Consider the following 13817-nt stretch of genomic DNA (forward strand, 5'->3'; position numbering starts at 1 on the left):
ATAACAATCTTATTTCAAGTGATGATCTTACTTGAACTTGTTTTCGTGTCATGATTCTGCTTCAAGAACTTCGAGCCATCCAAGGATCCGTTGAAGCTAGATCCATTTTTCTCTTTTCTAGTAGGTTTATCCAAGGAACTTAAGGTAGTAATGATGTTCATAACATCATTCGATTCATACATATAAAACTATCTTATTCGAAGGTTTAAACTCGTAATCACTAGAACATAGTTTAGTAATTCTAAACTTGTTCGCAAAAAAAAGTTAATCCTTCTAACTTGACTTTTAAAATTAACTAAACACATGTTCTATATCTATATTATATGCTAACTTAATGGTTTAAAACCTGGAAACACGAAAAACACCGTAAAACCGGATTTACGCCGTCGTAGTAACACCGCGGGCTGTTTTGGGTTAGTTAATTAAAAACTATGATAAACTTTGATTTAAAAGTTGTTATTCTGAGAAAATGATTTTTATTATGAACATGAAACTATATCCAAAAATTATGGTTAAACTCAAAGTGGAAGTATGTTTTCTAAAATGGTCATCTAGACGTCGTTCTTTCGACTGAAATGACTAGCTTTACAAAAACGACTTGTAACTTATTTTTCCGACTATAAACCTATACTTTTTCTGTTTAGATTCATAAAATAGAGTTCAATATGAAACCATTGCAATTTGATTCACTCAAAACGGATTTAAAATGAAGAAGTTATGGGTAAAACAAGATTGGATAATTTTTCTCATTTTAGCTACGTGAAAATTGGTAACAAATCTATTCCAACCATAACTTAATCAACTTGTATTGTATATTATGTAATCTTGAGATACCATAGACACGTATACAATGTTTCGACCTATCATGTCGACACATCTATATATATTTCGGAACAACCATAGACACTCTATATGTGAATGTTGGAGTTAGCTATACAGGGTTGAGGTTGATTCCAAAATATATATAGTTTGAGTTGTGATCAATACTGAGATACGTATATACTGGGTCGTGGATTGATTCAAGATAATATTTATCGATTTATTTCTGTACATCTAACTGTGGACAACTAGTTGTAGGTTACTAACGAGGACAGCTGACTTAATAAACTTAAAACATCAAAATATATTAAAAGTGTTGTAAATATATTTTGAACATACTTTGATATATATGTATATATTGTTATAGGTTCGTGAATCAACCAGTGGCCAAGTCTTATTTCCCGACGAAGTAAAAATCTGTGAAAGTGAGTTATAGTCCCACTTTTAAAATCTAATATTTTTGGGATGAGAATACATGCAGGTTTTATAAATGATTTACAAAATAGACACAAGTACGTGAAACTACATTCTATGGTTGAATTATTGAAATCGAATATGCCCCTTTTTATTAAGTCTGGTAATCTAAGAATTAGGGAACAGACACCCTAATTGACGCGAATCCTAAAGATAGATCTATCGGGCCCAACAAGCCCCATCCAAAGTACCGGATGCTTTAGTACTTCGAAATTTATATCATATCCGAAGGGTGTCCCGGAATGATGGGGATATTCTTAAATATGCATCTTGTTAATATCGGTTACCAGGTGTTCACCATATGAATGATTTTTATCTCTATGTATGGGATGTGTATTGAAATATGAAATCTTGTGGTCTATTATTATGATTTGATATATATAGGTTAAACCTATAACTCACCAACATTTTTGTTGACGTTTTAAGCATGTTTATTCTCAGGTGATTATTAAGAGCTTCCGCTGTCGCATACTTAAATAAGGACGAGATTTGGAGTCCATGCTTGTATGATATTGTGTAAAAACTGCATTCAAGAAACTTATTTTGTTGTAACATATTTGTATTGTAAACCATTATGTAATGGTCGTGTGTAAACAGGATATTTTAGATTATCATTATTTGATAATCTACGTAAAGCTTTTTAAACCTTTATTGATGAAATAAAGGTTATGGTTTGTTTTAAAATGAATGCAGTCTTTGAAAAACGTCTCATATAGAGGTCAAAACCTCGCAACGAAATCAATTAATATGGAACGTTTTTAATCAATAAGAACGGGACATTTCAAGGGCATTCCCCTTTACACTTCAAGGAGACGCAAAAGCATAGATGCGAAGTTTGCCATCCAATTCCATAAGGTCTTTTCAAGAATTAACAAATAAGCTTATCAATCACTTCTTCCCACCGTCAAAAGTAGAGTGACTTAGAATGGAGATTAATGGGTTCACCCAACGGCGTGATGAGGGTTTGTATGATGCATGGGTATGATTCAAGAAGCTACTAAGAGCTTGCCCACCACATGGTTTGACGAAGAAGGAGTACATCAATACATTTTATCGGGTTGTAATACTTTAACGAAGCAATATCTTGATTCTTCATCCGGTGGGGTATTTATGTATAAATCACCAAATGCGGCCAAAATTATGTTAGAAGACATCTCGGTTAACACATATGAATGGGCACCCTCACCGCGAGATTTGACACGAAAAAGTGTAGCACAAATCGAGAGTGATAATGGGCAAGTGACGCTTGCAAGTTTGAACAATCAATTTCAAACATTTGGGAATGAGTTGATAAAAGTCCAACAAACAGTAGTTTCAATGCAAGTGGTTTGTCAACGATGCGAGGGTCCACATCTCACGAAGAATTGTCCTCAAATTACTCAATGAAGTAATATTGATCTAGATGACATTCCTATGAATTCGGATGCTCATGTGAACTATGTGAATAATCAAAACTATCAACGGGGAAGAACATCTAATCAAAGCTACTATAATCCTAATCAAAAACAAGTGTCATTTAACAACCGACCCAATACACCACCTGGATTCACAAATCAAAATCAAAACCAAGGTTATAACAATAACTACAACCAAAACCGAAACAACAACTTTCAATACCAAAACCAACAACCTTACAATAACCAACCTTATAACAACCAAGCCAATTCGAATTATCAAAACAACCAAGGTTATAGTCAAGCACAAAATAACTAAGGTTACAATCAACAACCTCAACAAAACTTCCAAAAATCCCAACCTACAAAGAGCTTAGAAAAAATCATGAAAAACTATATCAAGAAGGCGGAATCAACCGAAGCCTTCCTAATAAAGGAAAACGAACTTTTGAAGCAACAAAATTCGAAACCAACAACCCTTATTCCAAAACCTTGAGAGAATCGTTGTGAGACTTTCAAATCTATTTGCCGAAAGAGCACAAGGAACTTTACCTTCAAACACCCAAGTTAACCCACACAACAACTGAAACAACCAACAAAACCACCAAAACAATACGAGGGTCATTCCTATTGAGAACAATACTACCAACTCGAACCCAAATCAAGCGAGTTCATCAAATACCAACAATACTTATGCTTAAGTGAACTCGATTGATTCAACCGAAGATGAGCAACACAAATATCCTCAAGTTTTCGCATTCGACGTTGAAGGAGAAAAGTTTGATTTCGATGAAGCATTGGGAATTGATACTGTAGATTATGGGGTATTCAAGTTTTCGGAAGATTCGGACGATGCAACATTCATTCCTTATCAAGTTAAGAGTGTAATGACCATAGAGGCTACCGAGTTGACATGCAAGGAATTAAAGGGTGATTTTGAGCGAATTAAATTGGGAAATGATGAAAGAGAGTTAAAGGTGGAAACTTTATTGAATACAAAGGGGCAAAAGAACGAGGTCGAGGTTCTTGCTACATCAACCAAGGAGAAAAATGAAACACCGGTCTCACATCCTTAATCATTACCTCCTACACATCTAAATGATGTGGATTGTAAGTCAACTTTATCCGATAACGAAAATATCTATGTTAAACTCCCTTTGGCGGAGGTGCTTGAGAATATACCCAACTATGGGAAATTCTTGAAGACGCTCATGGCCAAAAGGGGAGATGTTGAGCAAGTATCCACCGCTTTCTTGAAAAAGGAGTGTGATGGTATTTTGAATAAATGTAACCTACCACCGAAAATGGGTGATCCCAGACCTTTCCTTATACCATGTAATGTGAACGGGTCAGAGATGCTTACATCTTTAGCTGACTCGGGGTGAGTATTAACTTTATGCCCTACTCCGTTTACAAAAGGTTAGGCCTAGGTGATCTTTCACCCACCACAATGGGAGTTAAACTAATTGATCAATCAATTAACTCTAGTATGGGTATTTCCGAGGATTTAATTATTAAGGTAGGGGACATGGAATTCCCCATTCACTTTGTTATTGTTGATATAAAGGAAGATCCCGATGTACCTCTTGTTTTGGGAAGACCATTCTTAGCAACCGCGGGTTCTTTCTTTGACTTTAGAACCGGGAAATTGACTCTTCGGGACAAAGGGAAATGCATGAACATAAGAACAAAATGTGTTAAAGCACCATCATTATCATTGACTACACCACAAGTTGTTGCTAGTGTGCAATGCATCACAAGCACAACGCAAGTTGGTTCACCAACAAAAGGTGGTGGAAGATTGACCAAGGTAATTCAAAGTAAACCTAAAGGGAAAAACGACATTGTTGACAAGTCCATGAGAAAATTGTTTGAGCGGGTGCATAGGGCTTCATCCAAAAAGGATGAACACTTGAGAAATCGCCTAGTGTCAAACTTGTCAAAACATGAAAAGTCAAACTCAAAGAGTTAATCAATGAAACCAAGGTAACAAATGATTGGTTAATGTCAATGTTAAGTGGTGGCGGTAATGAAAATGTATCCCTTAGCTCAAAGGGAGGGACGTTTACCACCTCGGGATTAGTTAAAATTTCAAGGAGATGAGAGTCGGGTGATAGACTCGTTAAAATATTTCCAAAATTGTGTATATAGCTTCTCGTAGTTGCATTTTGTTTAGAATTGTATGATATTCCTTTCTTAGTTGCATTTTCATATTTTTGTATTGCATGCATATGGGTAAAACTGAAAATAGCTTGTGAATGGGTCAAAATGGACTTTAATTTGGGGAAAAAACTGCAATTAGGTACAAAAGCGGTGCTTTTGTCCTAGGAGCGGCACTTTTCACCATCAAGTGCGCCGCTTCTATTTCAGGAGCGACGTTTTAACCTGTGTTTTGGGACCAAAAATGGACAGTAGCCAAGAACGGCATTTTTGTGTTCAAAAGCGGCGCTTTTAGTTCGCCTAGAGCGATGCTTTTCTTTCAAAAGCGACGCTTCTATATTGCCAGGAGCGGCGCTCGTGTGTGAAAAGCGGCGCTTTTGCATCTGGCTACTTAAGAATTCTGCACGAACCAGACATCACTTTTTCACACCCAACTAAATTTTTCCCTCAAAAGTGTGGCGCTCCCTTACCCTAATCGACCCTAATCCACCAAAAACTTCAAATTTCATTTAATTTCTTGCAAATCTACAACATCTAATATGGGAAAAGTAAGAATCCATCACTCTAATTCATTATTTAATATGATTTTTATGATTTTCACTATTTTTCTCTTTATACTTAGTTTGTTGATTATGCTTGATTTATGATGTTAATGGTCGAATTGTTGATGAATCTAGACTACATTGTTATTTATTAACATGATTTGCATGATTAGTCACAGCGATTTTGACTTTGAAATTCTAGGGTTCATCCAATTTGGGGGTTTTTAATTCTGAGCCAAATTGGAGTGTTAATTGATATTGTTGATGCTTAGTTGTTAGGTTACCATGATTATCTTACTTTGAATCCGTCTTCCATGCTTGCATGATTTGAATTTGAAAAATTAGGGTTCATAAGTTTGAGGTTTGACTTGGTTTGACCAATTTGAGTATGTGATTAGTGATGATGTATTTGTTCGCGGTACATTTAAGTAATAACATGAAGAATTGCTATGATTTGTTGAATACTCTTTGTTTTAACCGAAATTTGAATGAATTAGACTTTGACTCGGGTTAACTTTTTACAATTGGTTCATGTTGACCATGGTTGACCTAGTGAGACTTAATGATTGATGATAATGCATGTTTAGCTTCTGATTCTACTTATGATTTAACATTTCTTTGCATGAGCTAAATTTTGCAACTTTTTGGTGACTTTGAGATTATGCCATAAGGTGCATCCTTGTTTGATTTCATGCTTTATAATGATAAATTACATTTGTTTTAGTCATGTATGCTAATTGTTGACATGAGTTGCATGATAAAACTTGTTATGAATTTTCGAAATCAACTTGGTATGATGATTGAAGTTTGAGAACTAATTGTTTATGTGCTAACTTTTACCCCTCCACAATGTTTTTCTCTTGATGTCTTGTTTCGTAGACTAAGGAACCCACAAAGTCACATGGTGGATCAGGAAGTGAAACAAAACGCCAAAAGAATATTGGGTTTAAGGGTAGGGGTAAACGCCTTGCGGCTCAACAAGAGGTTGAGGAAGATGAAGTGCCAATGATCTCGGAGGATATCCGGAGACTCTCAACAGACCCGTGTTTACAATAGGTTTTGTTGAACGTACGTTTTAGAGCGGGCTTAGAGCTTAGGCTCAAGGACAAATTCTATCCTGGGAAATACATTGACTGGTCTCTTCTTAATGAAGCCAGTATGACTGATGAGGCTGAGGCCCTTTTTAAGGTTCCATATGGGAACATGCAACTCAACCCTTGGGTTCCAATTTTCAGATTCAATGAGCCTATTTATGTTGTCCCGACCTTAGAGTTCACTTCCACCCTGATTGTCAACTTTAGGGTATAAACAATTACTGACCAAGAGTACATGACTTTTTACTTGGGCAGGCAACAACGAAAAATGAGTATGCTCCAACTTATCAGGGCCCTAGGGATTTACACAGAATTTAGGAATAACACCGATGCCCTTTGGGATTATCTCTTGTCTTGCAAAATCCCCAATACCAACCCTCAAGAGTTTAACTATCTTGCAGCTTGGCACGAAATAAGCGATGAGATTTTTAGCCTGGGTAAAACTGTTGCCAACACCTTTAAGACACATAACCTTCGGATCATAGCCCGATTCATTGCCAACACGGTCAACTACCGTTTTCATAGCAATGCAAAAATGTCATATTTGGACATTTGGCTCACTGATCGGATCTAAAATAAGGAACAATGTCCATGTCCCCCATGTTATTGTTGACTATCTTTTCCATAAAACTGGGACAAAAGGGAAGAAAGGGACGGTAGGTGGTGTTTTTGTGACTAGGATAGCGAGGCAATTGGAAATTGACATCTCGGGGTACACGACCAATGAAATGGCTAGATTTAGGTATGTTGACTTTAAGGGGGTAAGATTCTTAAGAGGGACATGCACAACAACATGAGGAGGTGGTTTGATCTAAACAACATCAATGTCGAGGGGGATAACGAGGATGAAGAAGAAGAAATGATGATGCATGGGTATGAAACGGGGAATTTTGGAGCAAGTAGTGGAGCATAAGGTGCGGGGAGCAGTGTCCTGATTGGGTATGACCAAACTTGGCTTGAAAATCAATTTAATCAAATCAATATTAACCAAGCAAACCAAGAATATGAAGCACGCTACAACTTCTCGGGCCTTCGTGCGGTTTCTCAATAGGAAATTCATTATAGACAACTACATCAAGCGGACCCAACTTCCCCGAGGCCATTTTCTCCCACCTTTAACCCGTATGATTATAATCAACCGAGAACCCAACCAATAATCGACTATGACCCAAACAAGGCACTTAGGCGATCTCAAGAATTTGAGTACTTTGCAAGGATGAGGGAACAACAACAACAACCAAGCGATCAAAGTGAATGGGATAGGCCACCAAATTATGATGACTACCCAAATCAGGACTAATCCGGAAGCTCTTACTACGGAGGGTATAGTTGGTGGTAATTTTTATTGTTGTGCTCTCGTTCCTCTTGTGTGTGGTCTAGTTAAGATTTATGTTTGGTTAATTTGTGACACTTTTATTTGAAAAATCAGCATGTAATAATCATGGGATGATGGTTTGGGAGAATTCGAACAATTTGGTGATTTTTGTGTGTGTCTAAAATAATTTGTTTGTGTTTAAATTTTGGTGACGTTGGGAAGTATTTGAATCCGGAGGGTATGTGATTCCCGGATGAAACAATGAATTTGAATTATAGTTTGTAATAATCCAACACTAGTAGGATCGTAATGTTTATTATCGTGTTTATTTTGCATGTGTTGTTGATGATTATGATGGTTAGTTTATTGGTTGTGAAATTGTGGATGATCATTACCATCTTGTGCTTGTTTGATTAGCATTGAGATTATTATTATTTGTTTGTGATCATGATGGTTGGATTATTTGGTGGAGTTCGTCATTAAACTTATGATTGTTTTGATTACTTTTGTGATGACGTGGAAACTCTTTGATCTTATTGTGGGTGCTCATACTCCCCCGAGTATTGCCCCACACATTTTGTACTTTGTGAGCATACTTCAAATTATAGGGAATGCCATATGCTTTTGGCTCTTCTTTTGGTTCAACAAGTGGTACAACAACATGCAAGCGACTATGGTGACTAAGTATTATTCGAAGGGTGACAACAAAGATCAATTGATCTATTCCAGTTTTTATTACCTCTTCTCTCTTCTATTCTATTTCCAAAATGTCCCTCATTTTTACTTATTCTTTCGTTTAATACAATGAGGGCATTTCATCAAACTAAATGTAGGGGGAGAGTAAAATTCGGGTCATTTTGAACTTTTTCGGGTTAAACTTGTCACATATACTCTATAAAGATTAAAACTTGAATTGTTGATCAATTTTTGGAACAAGTTTTTAGCCATAACACTAAATCATATCATAAACACTAAAATGGTTAAAATTTGTAAAAATTTTAAACTCTTTGGGAAAAGTAAAGTCTTTTCCTTTATTTTCAAAAACTAAGGAAGTAAAGTCTTCCTTTTGTCTCACTCTTGTATTCCACCAAGTGAAAGTAAAGTCTTTCACTTTTCTTATGATTTTGAGTGGAAATGATAAAATTTTGAGAAAAAATAAATTTATGCTTGAAAGTTAAAGTCTTTCATGCATGTGCACCAAAACCAAGTGTTTAAAGCTTTATGCTTTAACACTTTCGGATGAATCGAGTTCATCCATTGTAGGGAGTCAAGTCTCCCGAATTCTATACTACTTGGTGTGGGACACTTCCTAATCCACACCATTTCATATTGATATTGGTTGTTTCATCATTTCAAGATGGTTCAACAGATGTATCATACCGTGGGAAGAGGAGTCACCGAGCTTCACCGTGTGCTATCTTCTTGATGAAGAGCAATGGCTACGTGCTAGTGTTGCTAGACAACACAGTCCATAGCCAAAAGCTATGGCACACCATTGATCTTTCAACTAACGGAAAGGTAGTAGCTACTTTTTACCTTTTCTTAACATAAGCATAAAAGCTTTTTATGTGGGAAGTAGAACAACACTTGGAAGTAAAGTCTTCCAAGTCAAAGTTTTTGTTCCAAGCTTGGGAGTAAAGTCTCCCAAGTTAAGTTTGAATCAATTAGGGAGTAAAGTCTTCCTAGCCGGGTGTTAAAGGTCTCATCTTTAACACTCCTGAGTGGCTCACACCCGCTCGTCAAGGAATTCAAATTTCGCCCAAATTTTGAAATTGATGGATCTCTTATTTTATCCACGTGGGGCCCTAATTCCACGTAACTCCGTCAATGCTTTCGCCCTACTATGAGAGAAACAATAGAGTTGTGATAGAAAGCTTGATGAGTGCCGGTCGGCCCGAGCCCGGTTTGACCAATAAAGATAGGGGTACCCAGTCCCCTAGCCTTGGCACACCCACCCTAACCCAAACTTGAAATTGACGATATTATATTTGAAATTGACAAAACATTGGTGTTTTGGGGGCATGGAGATGGAAGAGGGATAGCCATCGCAGGGTTGACTAAAGGACCATACTTTTTGGGGCATATGCTTATTACACGAAGGAATCATTGGCGAACGGTAATTTTGATGATTTTTCATGACCCATACTCAATTTGGGTACATTTTGTGAGCTTTATGGTGATTTGAGCTTGTTGCATATATTTTGAGTCACCTTGTTTGTATTTTGGTGAATTTGATTATTTTGTTAATAGTGTTGAGGTTTGATTTGGTTGAATTGTTGGCTATCCCGCAAATCCTACACAATTGGTCAAAGTCAAGGAGGTCAAAGTTGTTATTGTAAAGATCTTATGCTTGATGATTAATGTTTGATGACCTCTTAGGTGATGGAGTTGACTTTGACCAGGGAATGATTGTTTCGGGTAGACCTAGGTTTGAATTGTAGTTGATTTGGTGGTGATTGAAGACTATTGAAGCATTGATTTGTGCCTGTGTTACTAGTAGAAGAAGGATAGAAGAAGAATTCTTGGTCCTCAGCAATTGTAAAGGTTTTGGAGTTCATTCTAGCCAATCAAGTGCTCATTCTTGGAGGTATCATTTGTTGCCTAATCATTACACTTTGGCTTTAATCTTTGAACGCTAATTTTCTCCAAGCCTTGTTCTATTGATTTGCTTGCTTGAGGACAAGAAAGGTTCAAATGTAGGGGGTTTGATATTGCTCCATTTATGTATGTTTTATTACGCAATATCGCCCTTATTTCATTCGGTTTTGATGATCATTTGGCCCAAAAGTTGTTTTCCTGCGCCAAAGTGTCAACTCAAGGCAAATTGCCTAACTTGGTGTAAAATTGACCAAGAAATGCTCAAAAAGTGCAAATAAAATGACAAGTGCAGGAAACAGCTCAAAAAGCGCCGCTCCTGCAAAGAAGCGTCGCTCCTGAAGGTCCAAAAGCGCCGCTCCAGAAGGAAAAGCGGTGCTCCTATGCATGATTTGTCTCCATTTTTCATCAGTGAGCAGAAGCGCCGTTCTACATGTCAAAAGCGTCGCTCCTTTCAAGCCAAAAGCGCCGCTCCTGAAGGAAAAGCGGCGCTCCTGACGCTGTTTCAGCCCAGATTTTCAGCATTGTATAAGGAACGAGATTATGTCATTTTCATATGCATCTTGAGAGAGCAGCTACTTAGGGTCTGAATTTCACTCACCAAACTCTAATTTCATCATCCATTGGAGATTAAGGGAGGATTCAAGGAAGTTTGCTCAAGATCCATCATTGTTTAGCTTAGATCTTCATCTGCTTAACATTTTGGATTGTAATCTTTACTTTACTTTACATATTTTGCATTGATTACTTGTAATAACATGAAGATGATGATTGTTATTGTTTCTTTGATTATTATTAGTTTGATTTTAGCCATGATTGGCTAAATCCTTTGTGTTTGCTTATCTATGAATCTCTAATGCTAGTGTTTGCCTCAAATCAATTGAATATTATTGTTTGAATGAATTACATGATCATGTGTTGTTGAGTTAGCTAAAGATCCATTGCTATGAGTTTGTTTTAGGCTTGACTTTGATTACATATGTTGAGTAGCTCTCTTAGTGATTTGAGAAGTGAATCAATGTGTGGTTCAACACCTTAGGTGATCTAGACAACTAGCTAGGGAATCGCAAGTGATTGTGTTCTTGATCTAGGTTGGTTTTCAATTGGCCTTTAGTCAACATAGTAGTGTCGATTATCTTAAGTGATTTCGATAGTTGGTGGTTTTAAGTGATTTTAACCCAAACTCAATCTTAATGACCAAATCATGCTTAACTCGATCTTAGGATACAATACTTATGTGAATTCGCGGAGTGTCATTTGATTTGAGGTTTAGAAGTGATTCTAAACATTTAATAGTTCAACAACTTATGAGATAGCAAAATAGGCAAAACGGGGCAAGCCAAGCATAGAGAGGATTAGATAAGTGAACACTTCTTAGTTAATTTGATAGCAAAATAGGCAAAGCGGGGCAAGCCAAGCATAGAGAGGGTTAGATAAGTGACCACTTCTTAGTTAATTTGATTTAAGTCTTAATACTTTGCTACTTGTTTCTTGCTACTAGTTCACTTGTTAGTTTAAGTTTGTTTAATTGAACAAGTTTTAGTTGTTAGTAATATCAATCGAAACCCCCCAATCAAACAAACCCTAGGACAATCGATAGTTTCAAACACTTGACTTAGACTGCTCCCTTGGGATGAACTTGATACGAATACTTACATTAAAGTGCTATAATAACCGGGTTCTAAGTGCTTGTTAGTTGTGTGTGCTTAATTGTTAGTGTTTGAATCATATATAAATTTAGAGGGTAAAAGTTATGCATAGCATCACACCACAACACTTTCTTGGCGCCGCTGCCGGGGAGCGGTTAGCCTAGTTAGGTGTTTAGTTTAAACTTTTGATTGTTCGATCCTTTCGTAAGGATTTACCCTTACAGAAGTTACTTTTTGCATTTTATATATTATTTTTGTTTGGAAAACCGTTTGTGTTTGTGTTATGATTGAATGATAGGTGCCTTTGGTGTATAAAAACAAAGTCTCACAAGGATCAAGAGTTCACACATCCATTCTCCGATCCGGAAAAACACGTGCACAGGGTTTATAGTCATAGAGAAGCAAGGGTATTAAGAAAGAATTGTGAAGCCTTGCCATTTTGTTTAGAAGACATGGATCCTAACGGTCAACTGATTGTTAATGAAGAGGGCAATCCTAATGGTCCTCCGGTTAATCAAGAGTTATTGAATGATCCGAACGACACACTAATGTGGAACGCTAGATTGGTTGCACCAACATTGATAGCACCGACTATTACCAAACCACCAATTGAAGCGGATAATTGGAAGATCGAGGGCAACTTTTTCACGTTGATCAAGGATACATACTTTCATGGGTTGATAGATGAGAATCCGTTTGAACACATTCAACACTTTAATGATCTTTGTGATATTTACAAAACCAAAAATGTCACCGATGACTCTTTTAAGTTAAGGGCATTCCCCTTTACACTTCAAGGAGACGCAAAAGCATAGATGCGAAGTTTGCCATCCAATTCCATAAGGTCTTTTCAAGAGTTAACAAATAAGCTTATCAATCACTTCTTCCCACCGTCAAAAGTAGAGTGACTTAGAATGGAGATTAATGGGTTCACCCAACGGCGTGATGAGGGTTTGTATGATGCATGGGTATGATTCAAGAAGCTACTAAGAGCTTGCCCACCACATGGTTTGACGAAGAAGGAGTACATCAATACGTTTTATCGGGTTGTAATACTTTAACGAAGCAATATCTTGATTCTTCATCCGGTGGGGTATTTATGTATAAATCACCAAATGCGGCCAAAATTATGTTAGAAGACATCTCGGTTAACACATATGAATGGGCACCCTCACCGCGAGATTTGACACGAAAAAGTGTAGCACAAATCGAGAGTGATAATGGGCAAGTGACGCTTGCAAGTTTGAACAATCAATTTCAAACATTTGGGAATGAGTTGATAAAAGTCCAACAAACGGTAGTTTCAATGCAAGTGGTTTGTCAACGATGCGAGGGTCCACATCTCACGAAGAATTGTCCTCAAATTACTCAATGAAGTAATATTGATCTAGATGACATTCCTATGAATTCGGATGCTCATGTGAACTATGTGAATAATCAAAACTATCAACGGGGAAGAACATCTAATCAAAGCTACTATAATCCTAATCAAAAACAAGTGTCATTTAACAACCGACCCAATACACCACCTGGATTCACAAATCAAAATCAAAACCAAGGTTATAACAATAACTACAACCAAAACCGAAACAACAACTTTCAATACCAAAACCAACAACCTTACAATAACCAACCTTATAACAACCAAGCCAATTCGAATTATCAAAACAACCAAGGTTATAGTCAAGCACAAAATAACTAAGGTTACAATCAACAACCTCAACAAAACTTCCAAAAATCCCAACCTACAAAGAGCTTAGAAAAAATCATGAAAA

The 13817-nt window shown here is 36.9% G+C and overlaps 2 non-coding genes across 2 annotated transcripts; both read right to left on the reverse strand.

The window, feature by feature from the left end:
• Positions 1-2209: 2209 nt before the first annotated feature.
• On the reverse strand, positions 2210-2316 carry LOC139856534 (small nucleolar RNA R71). The gene has a single exon (XR_011762010.1). It is a non-coding gene; the product is annotated as a small nucleolar RNA R71 (small nucleolar RNA).
• A 10631-nt stretch (positions 2317-12947) lies between these two features.
• LOC139856535 (small nucleolar RNA R71) lies at positions 12948-13054 on the reverse strand. Its single transcript, XR_011762011.1, has one exon. It is a non-coding gene; the product is annotated as a small nucleolar RNA R71 (small nucleolar RNA).
• Between the last annotated feature and the right edge of the window lie 763 nt (positions 13055-13817).

The sequence above is a fragment of the Rutidosis leptorrhynchoides genome, chromosome 6 (genome assembly GCF_046630445.1).
Source record: "Rutidosis leptorrhynchoides isolate AG116_Rl617_1_P2 chromosome 6, CSIRO_AGI_Rlap_v1, whole genome shotgun sequence".
In the NCBI taxonomy this organism is placed as follows: Eukaryota; Viridiplantae; Streptophyta; class Magnoliopsida; order Asterales; family Asteraceae; genus Rutidosis; species Rutidosis leptorrhynchoides.